An 11,084-nucleotide genomic window follows, 5' to 3' on the forward strand; every position below is an offset into this window, starting at 1 on the left:
TTAGAAAACAGAGAAGACCCGATGAAAACGTCGCTGAGGGGTATTCCTATAACAGCACATACTAAAAATGGGGGCAAAATTGAGTAGGTCTTACAACTATATTAGGGGTAAATGTGAGTAGTGATTCGTGTGTCAGGAGTAGAAATACACGTGTCCCTTCTAAAAAACCGCCTTGATGTCCCAATTGTGTGTGTGTGTGGCTCCTTCATCCGAGACCTTGGTCCAGGCATCAACTAGGGAGAAGGCAAGCTGCAACACAAAGTTAATCCAAACTCCAATAGATCATTAATTCATTAGTTTACCAACCACAAGACCCATTGTGCATATACAATTGTGTATATATGCGTATATATACACAATGGCATCCATGGAACCGAGCGGGATCAACCAGGTGCATGCATCCTCTCCTGGGCGCGTACGCATACATTCGTAGCGCATAGGGGCCGGCTAGCTGGTAGCAAGTTCACTGGCCACCATGCTGAGGTTCACCGCTCGCCGGAGCAAACCCAAGCTCGTCGCACCGGCGCGGGCGACGCCCCGCGAGACCAAAGCCTTCTCTGGCCTGGACGACTGTGCCTATCTGAAACACTACGTCGGCGGCGCGGAGTTCTTCCGTCCCGTCCGCCGCGAGCACGAGCCGGCGACGGACCCCGCCAAGGCCATCAGGGCGGCCCTCGCGGAGGCCCTGGTCCACTACTACCCGCTCGCCGGCCGGCTGCGGGAGACGCCCTGTGGCAGGTTCGTGGTGGACTGCACCGGCGAAGGGGCCGTGTTCGTGGAGGCCGACGCCGACGTGCGCCTTGAGGAGTTTGGCCACCCGCCGCGGCCGCCCTTTCCATGCGGCCAAGAGCTTCTGTGAGACGTCGACGAGCACACCCCAGTCGTTGACAACCACTTGGTCTACATGCAGGTCAGGTGTTTGATAGTAATCACTAGCCAGTATGTATATTTGCTTGGATTTGCATAGTTACAAATGATCTGGTTATGTATATATTCATTTCCGCGTGCAGTTAACGAGACTAAAATGCGAGGGCTTTGTTCTATCTGCCCACATGTGCCACAACGTGGTCGACGCCTTCGGCATGATCCAGTTCATCAGAGCCATCGCCGATCTAGCCCGCGGCGAGGCCCGTCCGACCGTCCTGCCCGTCTGGAGCAGGGAGAACATGTTCAAGCCACGCACGCCCCCTCGTGTCAGGCGTGATATCTTCCCAGGCAGCATTTCCGTAGGCGTCTCCACGGTCGACACGACGCCACCCGCAGACATGGTGACCCAGATCTTCCGCTTCGGCCCGAAAGAGATCGCCACTCTCAGAAGCTACGTGCCGACGCACCTTGCACGGTCCTGCACCAGGTTCGAGCTGCTCACCGCGTTCATGTGGAGGTGCCGCACAGTGGCGCTAGGCTACGAGCCTGGGCCCGACGGACCGCCCGTGCGCCTCGTGTTTCGCATGAACGCGCGGGGCAAGTACCCGCCGATCCCCATGGGCTACTACGGCAACACCGTCCTCCGCCCAATGGTGGAGACCAGTGTTGATGATCTCTGTGGCAAGCCTCTCGGGCATGCGCTCGAGCTGGTGCACAGGGCCTGCAGGCTCAGCACCACGGAGGAGCACGTGAGGTCGACGGTGGACATGATCACCGCGCTTCGCGCGCACCGGTATCTTGATGTGGATAGGGCTTTTCATGTGTGCGATATGACTCGCCTTGGAGAGGATAGAATTGACATGGGATGGGCCAAGAGGGTGGGTGGTGGTGTCGCCTACGTTCTAGACCAAATGAGCTACCACCTGGCTTTCAAGAATGAGGATGGTGAGGTGACCACCCTTGTGTCCTCCGACGCCTTGCCCAGGCCTACGCTGGAGAGGCTTGCAGAGGAGATATCCATGTGGATGACCAGTGATGCAAAGAAGATTATACCCAGCTCCATGTGAAGCGCTTTTCTACCAGAGCCGGTTTCTATACTATAATATGATGTATTTTTGGTTCATTCCACTTCTTTTCGTTTTTGTTTTAATTTTTTATGCTAGGACCCACCCATTGTTTGGGGGCAACCATTTGATTCTAGTCTATCTATTTCTGGCTTTATTTAAAGTTGGACTCACCAGCACATGCTTTTTATTTTGATTCTAAAGTATGTACTCCCTCCATCCCAAAAAGTTTGTCCCCCAAATAGATGTATCTAGCACCAAGTTAGTGCTAGATACATCCATTTGAGAAATAAACTTGGGACAAGCTTTTTCGGATGGAGGGAGTATGACTTTGATCTTTTGAACCAAACATTTGATTTATGTTTATGATCCATTTGGATACAAGTGTCCATAGCGTTTAAATCTTTTGAACAAGATCAATGTTGAAGACGTTTTGAAAAGTCTACTATTCAAAGTTGTGTAACTATAGTGCGACTAATTTATCATGTTTGACATGTCAGTGTGACTCAAGGTTGGTATCTTGAAAATTTCATTTTGTCTATGTTCGATATATTATAAATTTATAATACATTCATAATTTCATATATGCTCAATAATTGGAAGTCACCATATACGGAAGTTTTGCATTGTTCAGAGCGAACATATCAAAATATATGCTCTAAAAGTTAAAGACTTATATTGAGCAGACAAAAGAGGACCATGTTTTCCTTGTGTATGCCGTTGTCATCATCTGAGTGGTCTACCCATCTCGCCTCTTTACGTCGCCTCCATCAGATATACTTTTAAGCCTCTTATGATGTGCTTATTTTATGCACATTACAAGAGGTACATGCTGGAAGAGCAACAGATCTTTCCATGACGTACAAACTTATGCGCAAATACACTACTCATATACCATCAGGTTCCAAACGTACAAACTTATACTCCGTCCGTTCCTAAATATAAGTCTTTCTAGAGATTTTAACTAGTGATCACATACGGAGTAAAATGAGTGAATCTACACTTTAAAATATGTCTATATACATTCGTATATGGTAGTCCATTTTAAATCTCTAAAAAGACTTACATTTAGGAACGGAGGGAGTATCAGGCATTGGCTCAGGTATACGGGATCAAGCCGGCCATGCACTCTTACTTCAATTGAAATCTGAGCTGATGGGAATGGTCTTAACGCTAAGAACTCTGAATTCTGGTCTGTGTGCACATGAGCGACAACAAAGGTCACAAAGCCAAAGCAAACTGAATTAAGATACAATCACGGTCAGTAAAGCATCATCGACAGAAATCATAACCAGCATCCTTCGTGTCGCGGTCTTCAATCTTCACGGCCGTGCAGCGGCAGGGGCACTTAAACAAATCAAGGAAGTAAATTATATTTCGGCATCCACTTGAGGCAATTGAGTACAAATTAAATCGAGGCCTGGCTTCAGATCTCACGCTCAGTACCAAGTAAAATAATGGCATCGGCCTCAGACCTCGCGCTGCCGCGGGTTTCCATGATGGTGGCGCAATGGCTGAGACCCTGCAAAGGGTGATGGGAGGAAGTGAAATATATGCTCATTGGGTAAAAATAAAATGGAGATTTGGCTTTGGATCTCGTGTGCTCAAGACTAAACCTAAATAATGGTGTCAAGCAAAATACTGGCCTCAAATCTCGCACCGCAGCCGAGTCGGTCTTCAAGACAGTGGCGCGATGATTGAGACGGTGCACGTGGATCCTACTGGTAAATGTGAGCAAGTAAAATATATTTCAGCATCGACTTGAACCCATTGAAAACATATCAAACCGATACTTGGCTTCAAATCTCACGCACGGAACTAAACAAAAATAATACTCCCTCCGTCCCGAATTAGTTGACTCGGATTTCTCTAGATCCGAATATATCTAGACACATTTTAGTGTTAGATACATCCGTATCTAGACAAATCTAAGTCAACTAATTTGAGACGGAGGTAATAGTATCGAGCCAAGCATCAGCCCACTGCCGCTGGCTGCTAGCACGGTGGTTTCTGCAACGGTGGTGCGATTGCTGAGACTGTGCACGTGGATCCTGCAACAATTGGATATGGGTGGAAATAAAATATATTTCGGCATCTACTCGAGACTAGCTTTAGATCTCGCGCTGGGACTAAACTAAATAATGCACTGCCAGAAACTAGAAACTGAACTTTTTTCTCTCGAGGGGTGACCTATTTTCCTGTGGCCCAAAGCACCTCAGAGGAATACGAACTTTCCTGGTGTGTTTACTTATGCAGCAAGGGAAATAGTACTCCCTCTGTAAACTTTATAAGTACCTCAAACGTCTTATAAAAGTTTACAGAGGGAGTATGTTTTACAGTAGGTTGATATATAATCGCACCTGTGAGTTGGACAAGGCACACCAAAATGGTCAGACCAGCCAGCCAGCTCCGTCGCAGCTTATAAACAGATCGATAACCTTGGAAGAAAGAAAAATAGATCAACTAATTTGGAAAGAGACCTATCAGGATGCAGGCCTAAATATCCCTCCAGGAACGATAGTGAGGTCCCATGTTACCCTCTGTAATAGCTTACTTGGTGGAAGAAAATACAACCACTCTTTTCTCTGAAGCTTGAGTGTGCTCTACTGAAGCAAGCTAAGCTAATTCACTTGCTAATGACCATGTATATACCTACTTTCTGATTCTAAAATTACATGCTTCAGTTTACTCTTATTCTGCCCTCCTTCAATCAAATAAGCATGCAAACAAAGCATTCATATACATGCCAAGAATAATGCTAATTTTGGTGCTAACAGTAGGGGTGCCCAGGTGTATAACGTCAAGGAACACACTAACCGGTTGTTTTTCCTGGAACTTCGTAACTTCTGTCAAATCTGAATATAAATGCAACTGGAGCATAACTATCACTCAAACTTTTGGCTATGTGCATGCCCGAACCTGGTCGAATTACCACCGTTCAGTTTAGCACTTACCTATACACCTAAATCAAATAAACATGCAAACATGGCGTTTCGAACAGAGGAACACCATAACAGATGTAAACTCCAAGGTGTAAGTCAATATTGAATCTTCAGATATGTGTCTTGTTCAGACAACAAACAATTCCTGAACAAATCTCTGGAAAATTTCAGAGATGCAAACATGCTAGCAGCTAGTTTTCTTCGGTACAATGATCTTTTACAGAGATATGCTGGTGTAGCTAACATGCATTTTCCAAAGAAATTTGCACTGAATTATATATATAAAGGTTTCCTTTGTTTTGTAGCTATCATACAAAGTCCTGAACCTGACTTATATTGTACATATATTCTTATCTGCTATGTTCTACATGTGCAGCTATACATGTACTCCTATATGCACTAGTAGAAAAACACCTAATAGCCCCGATTCGTAAGGGCCTTTAGTCCCGGTTCACCAACCGGGACTAATGGGCCGTTACTAATACCTCCACCCATTAATCCCGGTTCAAACAAGAACCGGGACCAATGTGCCTCCACGTGGCCCTATGCGCCAAGCCCAGTCAGGGGTTCTTTGGTCCCGGTTGGTGGCACCAACCGGGACCAAAAAGCATCCACGCGTCAGCATTCCATTGGTTGGGGTTTTTGTTAATTTTTTTGAAAGGAGGGGGGGGATTGGGGTTTTGGGGGGTTAATTTACGTGTTTCATATATTGTGTTAGCTAGCTAATTAATAGAGAGAAGTGTCCTCTCTTATGTCCGTGCTTGGTCGACTCTACGTACTATATATACATAAGTGATCGAGAGAACCATTCAGTACAGAAGTTCATGCATACCGAGAGAAGTGATCGATCGACCTCTCTCCTTCTCCGAGAAATTGGTCGAACAACAAGTATCTGACGCTACTGGCTACATACATGCATGTACAATATGTAAAAGATCTCTTATAATTACAATCCCCTAGCAATTGAAATCAATTTCCACATGGTATTCTCCGGCTTTATTGATGACGTGGTCAAGAAAGAATCCCGCCAATTCCTCTTGAATTGCTTTCATGCGATCTGGTTCTAGGAGTTCATTCCGCATCTGCCACGTCTAATTTGAAGAAGGGGGCTAATTAATACATATATATGAATGAAACTCAACAGAAATGATGGTGTAATAAAATGAAATTGTGAATATTATTGCTTACGCACTTCATATTGTCTTTGACAGTAGCCCCGCTTGTTTTCAAAGTCGCGTTGTGGATGAACTCGCACACGTAGTATCCACAGAAATCATTCCCTTCTTCCTGCCACAAGCACTTTACGAGAAATAGAGGTCAATCAAACTGATAATGAAGCATTATAAATGGCATTGATGAAAGTATAGCTATAGAATCAACGGGAGATGCGCGCAACTAGCTAGCCATTAGTACTTACTTTCGGGTATGTATATCGCAGCTCCTTCAGCAGTCCCGGAGCTTCTGTGGTGAACTGTTTCCAAACCCTGCAAGACAAAAATAATAATTATTATTACTTGAGATATCAGGAAATGAACAAAAAGTTGCCGATATGGTGCGATAATGATTGATTGAACTTACTTGCTGAGCATTTCAGTCATGTCCGCATAGGATTTGGGATCTTTCCGTCTCGAGTCTAAGACGGTTACTAGTCCACGCTCAAGCTTAATCTCCAGAAGAATATAGTGGTACCTGCGCACGCATGCATAACTCATCAATTACATTACTATAACCTCGCTCGAGTAATAAGGGAAACCGAATATGCACACGACAGTAACACTCACTTGCCGTTGTAAGGAAAGAGTATGGTATCTTTGTTTTGATTTTTTTATCAATGATTGTAGCACATTGTCCTCGGCCTCTTTGATGTCCTTTTTAACCAGAAATTCATCTATGATATTTGTGTTAATGAACCCAATATCATAAATTTCTTGTTTTTTGCACTCGACAATCTTCAATCTGCATAATATATTGAGGATAATTAATTATAAATACATGAAATGAAAGAGCCGAGCTATATATAGAGACTTAATGACAGAAATAGTACTTATAGACAGTAGCAAAAGACCATTAGTTTATCGAGGGCCTTTTGATTGAAGAACGCGAAGAACTCATCAAATGGAACAGTCAACAGATCATTTGCAACGAGATCGTGCTCCTCTTTAATATGCAGATACAAAGCATTCTTACCCTTAGACTCTCTGCAGGTTTCCATGTACCAATTATGAAATCTTCGCATCATTGTTGTCAGAGATTTTTCATCTTTGACGAGAGGCTTCCCATACTCGTATCTGTGTTCATCCACCTCCACGAAATCAGGAAGTGCATCGTCAGGCGGGTAATAATCAAGATTGCCATAACCGACCACCGTCCCCAGAGCATTAGACACATTGAGCGGGGGGCACGATTGCTGTGCTTGTTCGCCGAGCTGGGCAATTTTTTCCCCTTTGCTCGTTCTTTTGACCTTTTAGCACTGACAGTAGTTCCCGACCGCTGGGCTTGGAGATATGTCTGTTCAATAATGCGCTCATAGTTGGTTCCCGGCGGAGACTTTGGTGGTTTCCTCAGGGCATCGATAGTGCGCTTTGCTTTCACCGGATCTACCTTCTCCTCCGGAGGTGGATGTCTCTTTGCTTTCACCCCTTCAAAGAACTCCTTCACGTGGGTCCGCACAATCGTATCGTTTTCCTCCTCGGACCTCTCGTACGGTAACTTCTCTAGAGGCTTGAGAGATGATGGACCGTATTTGTATTGCCTCCCGCCTCTGGTTGTGCTGCTAGACGCCGGAGCAGACGGAGCGGTTGCGGCGTCTGTATTCTTTCGTGCTTGCTTAAGAGGCGGAGGAGAAGGAGTACGACGCGCCGGAGCAGCCGGGGTGGCGGCGGGTCTCTTCCGCCCTTGCTGGCGAGGCGGAGAAGGAGGATGCTGCTGGCTGCTCGGGAGCGCCGGCGCGGGTGGAGAAGGAGGCGGAGTGCCGCCACGCGTGCCCTGACCGTCACTCGCCGGAGGAGGAGGCGGTGGAGGAGGCGGAGTGCCATGACTCGCCGGAGCAGGAGGAGGAGGCGGAGGCGTCCAGTTCAGAAGGTTGATGAGCTCCTTCTTCCATAGGCATGGAGTCTTCAGAGCAGAACCCAGCCTAGTCTCCCCTTCACCGTAGGGTGGTCAAGCACGAGGTCCTCAAATCCCTCCGTTATTTCATCCACCATCACCTTAGCATATCCTTTTGGAATCGGCTGGCAGTGATAAGTTGTGCTGGGTCCACTAGGATAAACTTGGCCAACAGCCGCCTTGACCTTCAAATTCATCCATCGCGCCATCATGTGGCACTTTTGAGACTCCGTGATACCATCCACGGGATAGCTGGCAGGAGCCGTCAAGACATGCTCCGGCTGAAGCAGCTCGGTGGAAGCCACGCTGCTTCTCCGCTGAGATGGCGGGGTAGCTTCGGGGGAAGCTTCGGCAGGTCGTTTGCTGCGATCTGCTGCTTCTCGTTCCTCTTCTTGATCCTCTAGCCCCATTACCCTTTCTTGCAGCGCCTGCAGTTGGTCCTGCTCCAGTTTCTTCCTCCTCTCGTGGGTTTTGTAACCCCCTGCGTCCGGAAAACCAACCTTCCACGGAATGGAGCATGGCGTGCCTCGTGTCCGTCCAGGGTGCTCAGGATTCCCAAGGGCCATTGTGAGCTCGTCCTTCTCCCTGTTTGGAAGGAACGTCCCTCGCTGCGCTGCATCGATATAGTGTCGAAGGTTCTTGACAGTATTTCCAGTTGCTCGTCCATCCACTGGCAAAACCCTGTTACAGGGTCCAAGGTTCCGCCAGACCCGAAGAACCAAGTCCAGCAACGGTCTGGCCATCTCATTGTCTCTGGTTCGATCCCTTTTTCAAGCAGATCATTCTCAACCTTGGACCACTTAGGCCGGGCTTGCAGGTAGCCACCTGACCCCGTGCGATGGTGAAGCCTCTTCTTCGCAGCATTTTTCTTGTTTGTCTCTGACATCTTCTTACTCTTTTCCGATGTCTTGTGGGCCACAAATGCGGGCCAGTGATCTTTGATCTTCTCATATTTGCTGATGAATTCTGGTGTCTTTTTATTTTTGACAAACTGGTTCAGCTCTTTCCTCCACCTCCTCATTAGGGTTGCCATCTTCTTAAGAGCATAAGACTTGATTAATTCCTCTTTAACTGGCTTCTCCGGATCCTCCTCTAGCGGTAGGGTCAAATTTGCCTTCAGCTCAGTCCAAAGATATTCTTTCTGCATATCATTGACATAAGACACCTCAGGGTCTTCCTCCTTAGGCTTATACCATTGCTGGATGCTGATCGGGATCTTCTCCCTAACAAGAACCCCGCACTGAGAAGAAAATGCCTTCCTTGTCCGGATGGGTTCAATCGGTTCGCCGTCGGGCGCGATTTCTATGATCTCAAACTTTTCATCCGAGCTCAACTTTTTCTTCGGGCCTCGTCTCCTTACCGAAGTTGTGCTCGATCCGGAGGGCTAGAAATTATAAGGAAGAAAGACGAGAGTAATTAATATGTGTACATATACCAAAACAATGGAAGCATCAATTAACTAGTCAGCACGGGCTTAACTAATATATATATACCTGGCCGGGCTCGGTTCGGTCACCGGAGTAGTCAGCACGGTCTCCTTCTTGTTCCTCCATTGTGTCACCGGAGCCATCATGAACATAGTCCTGTTCTTGTACCGGCATTAATGGGCCGAAGCCATCATGAACATAGCCCTCTTCTTCACCCCGTTCTTCCAGCTGACCAACGGTGTCGAGGAGAAATGACACAACTTCATCCCTTCCATTTGCGATTATGTCCCTCAATATCGCTTTTGTTTCTTCGTCTCGGCAGTGCTCCATAGTTTCTGCAAATATTTACAACATGTTTATATATGGTACAGATGGATATATATATATATATATATATATATATATATATATATATATATATATATATATATTGGTGGCAAACGTAGAACTAGCCAGCTAATCACAATAAGGAATCATGTTAGTGGCCTCGACGTTGCTTCTCTAGGGTTTGGGGTCGCCTCGACACAACAACGCTTCGAGAGAGTTAATTTGTCGGGAAGGGGCGCGGCGGGAGGGGGTAGGAGACCAACATCGTTTTCTCTCTAGGGTTTGGGTGTCCTCGAGAGTTTTGGTCGAGCGAGAGGGCCGAGGAGGGGGTATTTATATCGACCGCCCCTCATGTCGAAGTTATCTCGAGGGGGTTATATCGACAACGACGCGACAACGACGAGAAAGGAAAATAATTAAGGAAAAGGAAGAAAAGAGGAAGAAGGAAGAAGGAAGAAGAAAAAAAGAGGAGAAGAATTCTATTTTTTCTTCTTCTCCTCTATTCCTTTCTTCTTCTCCTCTTCTTTTTCTTCTTTTTTCCTCTTCTTATTTATTTCTCCTCTTCTTCCTCTCCTCTTCTTCATCTTCTTATTTTCCTTTTTCCTCTCATTTTTCTTCTTCTTCTTTCTTCCTTCTTCCTTCTTCCTCTTTTCTTCCTTCGACCCTCGATCCCTCGACCCTAGAAACCTCGAACCCTCGACCCTGAAACCCTTGACCCTTGACCCCTTAACGACCCTCGACCCTCTACCCTAGTTCCCGACCCTCGACCCCTCGGCGATCCTCGACACCGTCGTTCCCGATAAAAATTAAGAAGAAGAAGAAAAAAAAGAGGAGAAAAAAAAGGAGAAGAAGCTCCTCTATTCCTTCTTCTTCTCCTCTTTTTTTTCTTCTTCTTTCTCTTCTTCCTCTCCTCGTCTTCTCCTTCTTCTTCTCCTTCTTTCTCTACTTATTTTCCTTTTCCTTATTTTACTTTTTCCTCTCCACTAACATAAAATGCACTATCCTAAAATGCAACAAACATAAAATGCACTAAATTGTTCAACTAACCTAAAATCAGTGATAAAATGCACTAACCTAAAATCGATATCTACTAACAACTTAAAAAAATAATACATATATGAAAAAATGCATATATGAAAAAAAACATCATCATATCATCAACAGAAAAAATAGTATTTTTTCTAAAAATCTATCTTTTGCATATATACATCAACATATATATACACTAACCTAAAATGCACAAAAATGCTATCGGAGAGGGGGTATATCGACCCCCCTCATGTATCCACATACATACATCTATACATATATATATACTTACATATATGTATAAATTTTTGCAGATATAAACT

The 11,084-nt window shown here is 45.6% G+C and overlaps 1 pseudogene; it reads left to right on the forward strand.

Moving 5' to 3' along the window:
* Positions 1-398: 398 nt before the first annotated feature.
* On the forward strand, positions 399-2,078 carry LOC123133419 (spermidine hydroxycinnamoyltransferase 2-like; annotated as a pseudogene).
* Positions 2,079-11,084: the final 9,006 nt, after the last annotated feature.

Source organism: Triticum aestivum, chromosome 6B (assembly GCF_018294505.1).
Source record: "Triticum aestivum cultivar Chinese Spring chromosome 6B, IWGSC CS RefSeq v2.1, whole genome shotgun sequence".
NCBI classification, from domain to species: domain Eukaryota; kingdom Viridiplantae; phylum Streptophyta; class Magnoliopsida; order Poales; family Poaceae; genus Triticum; species Triticum aestivum.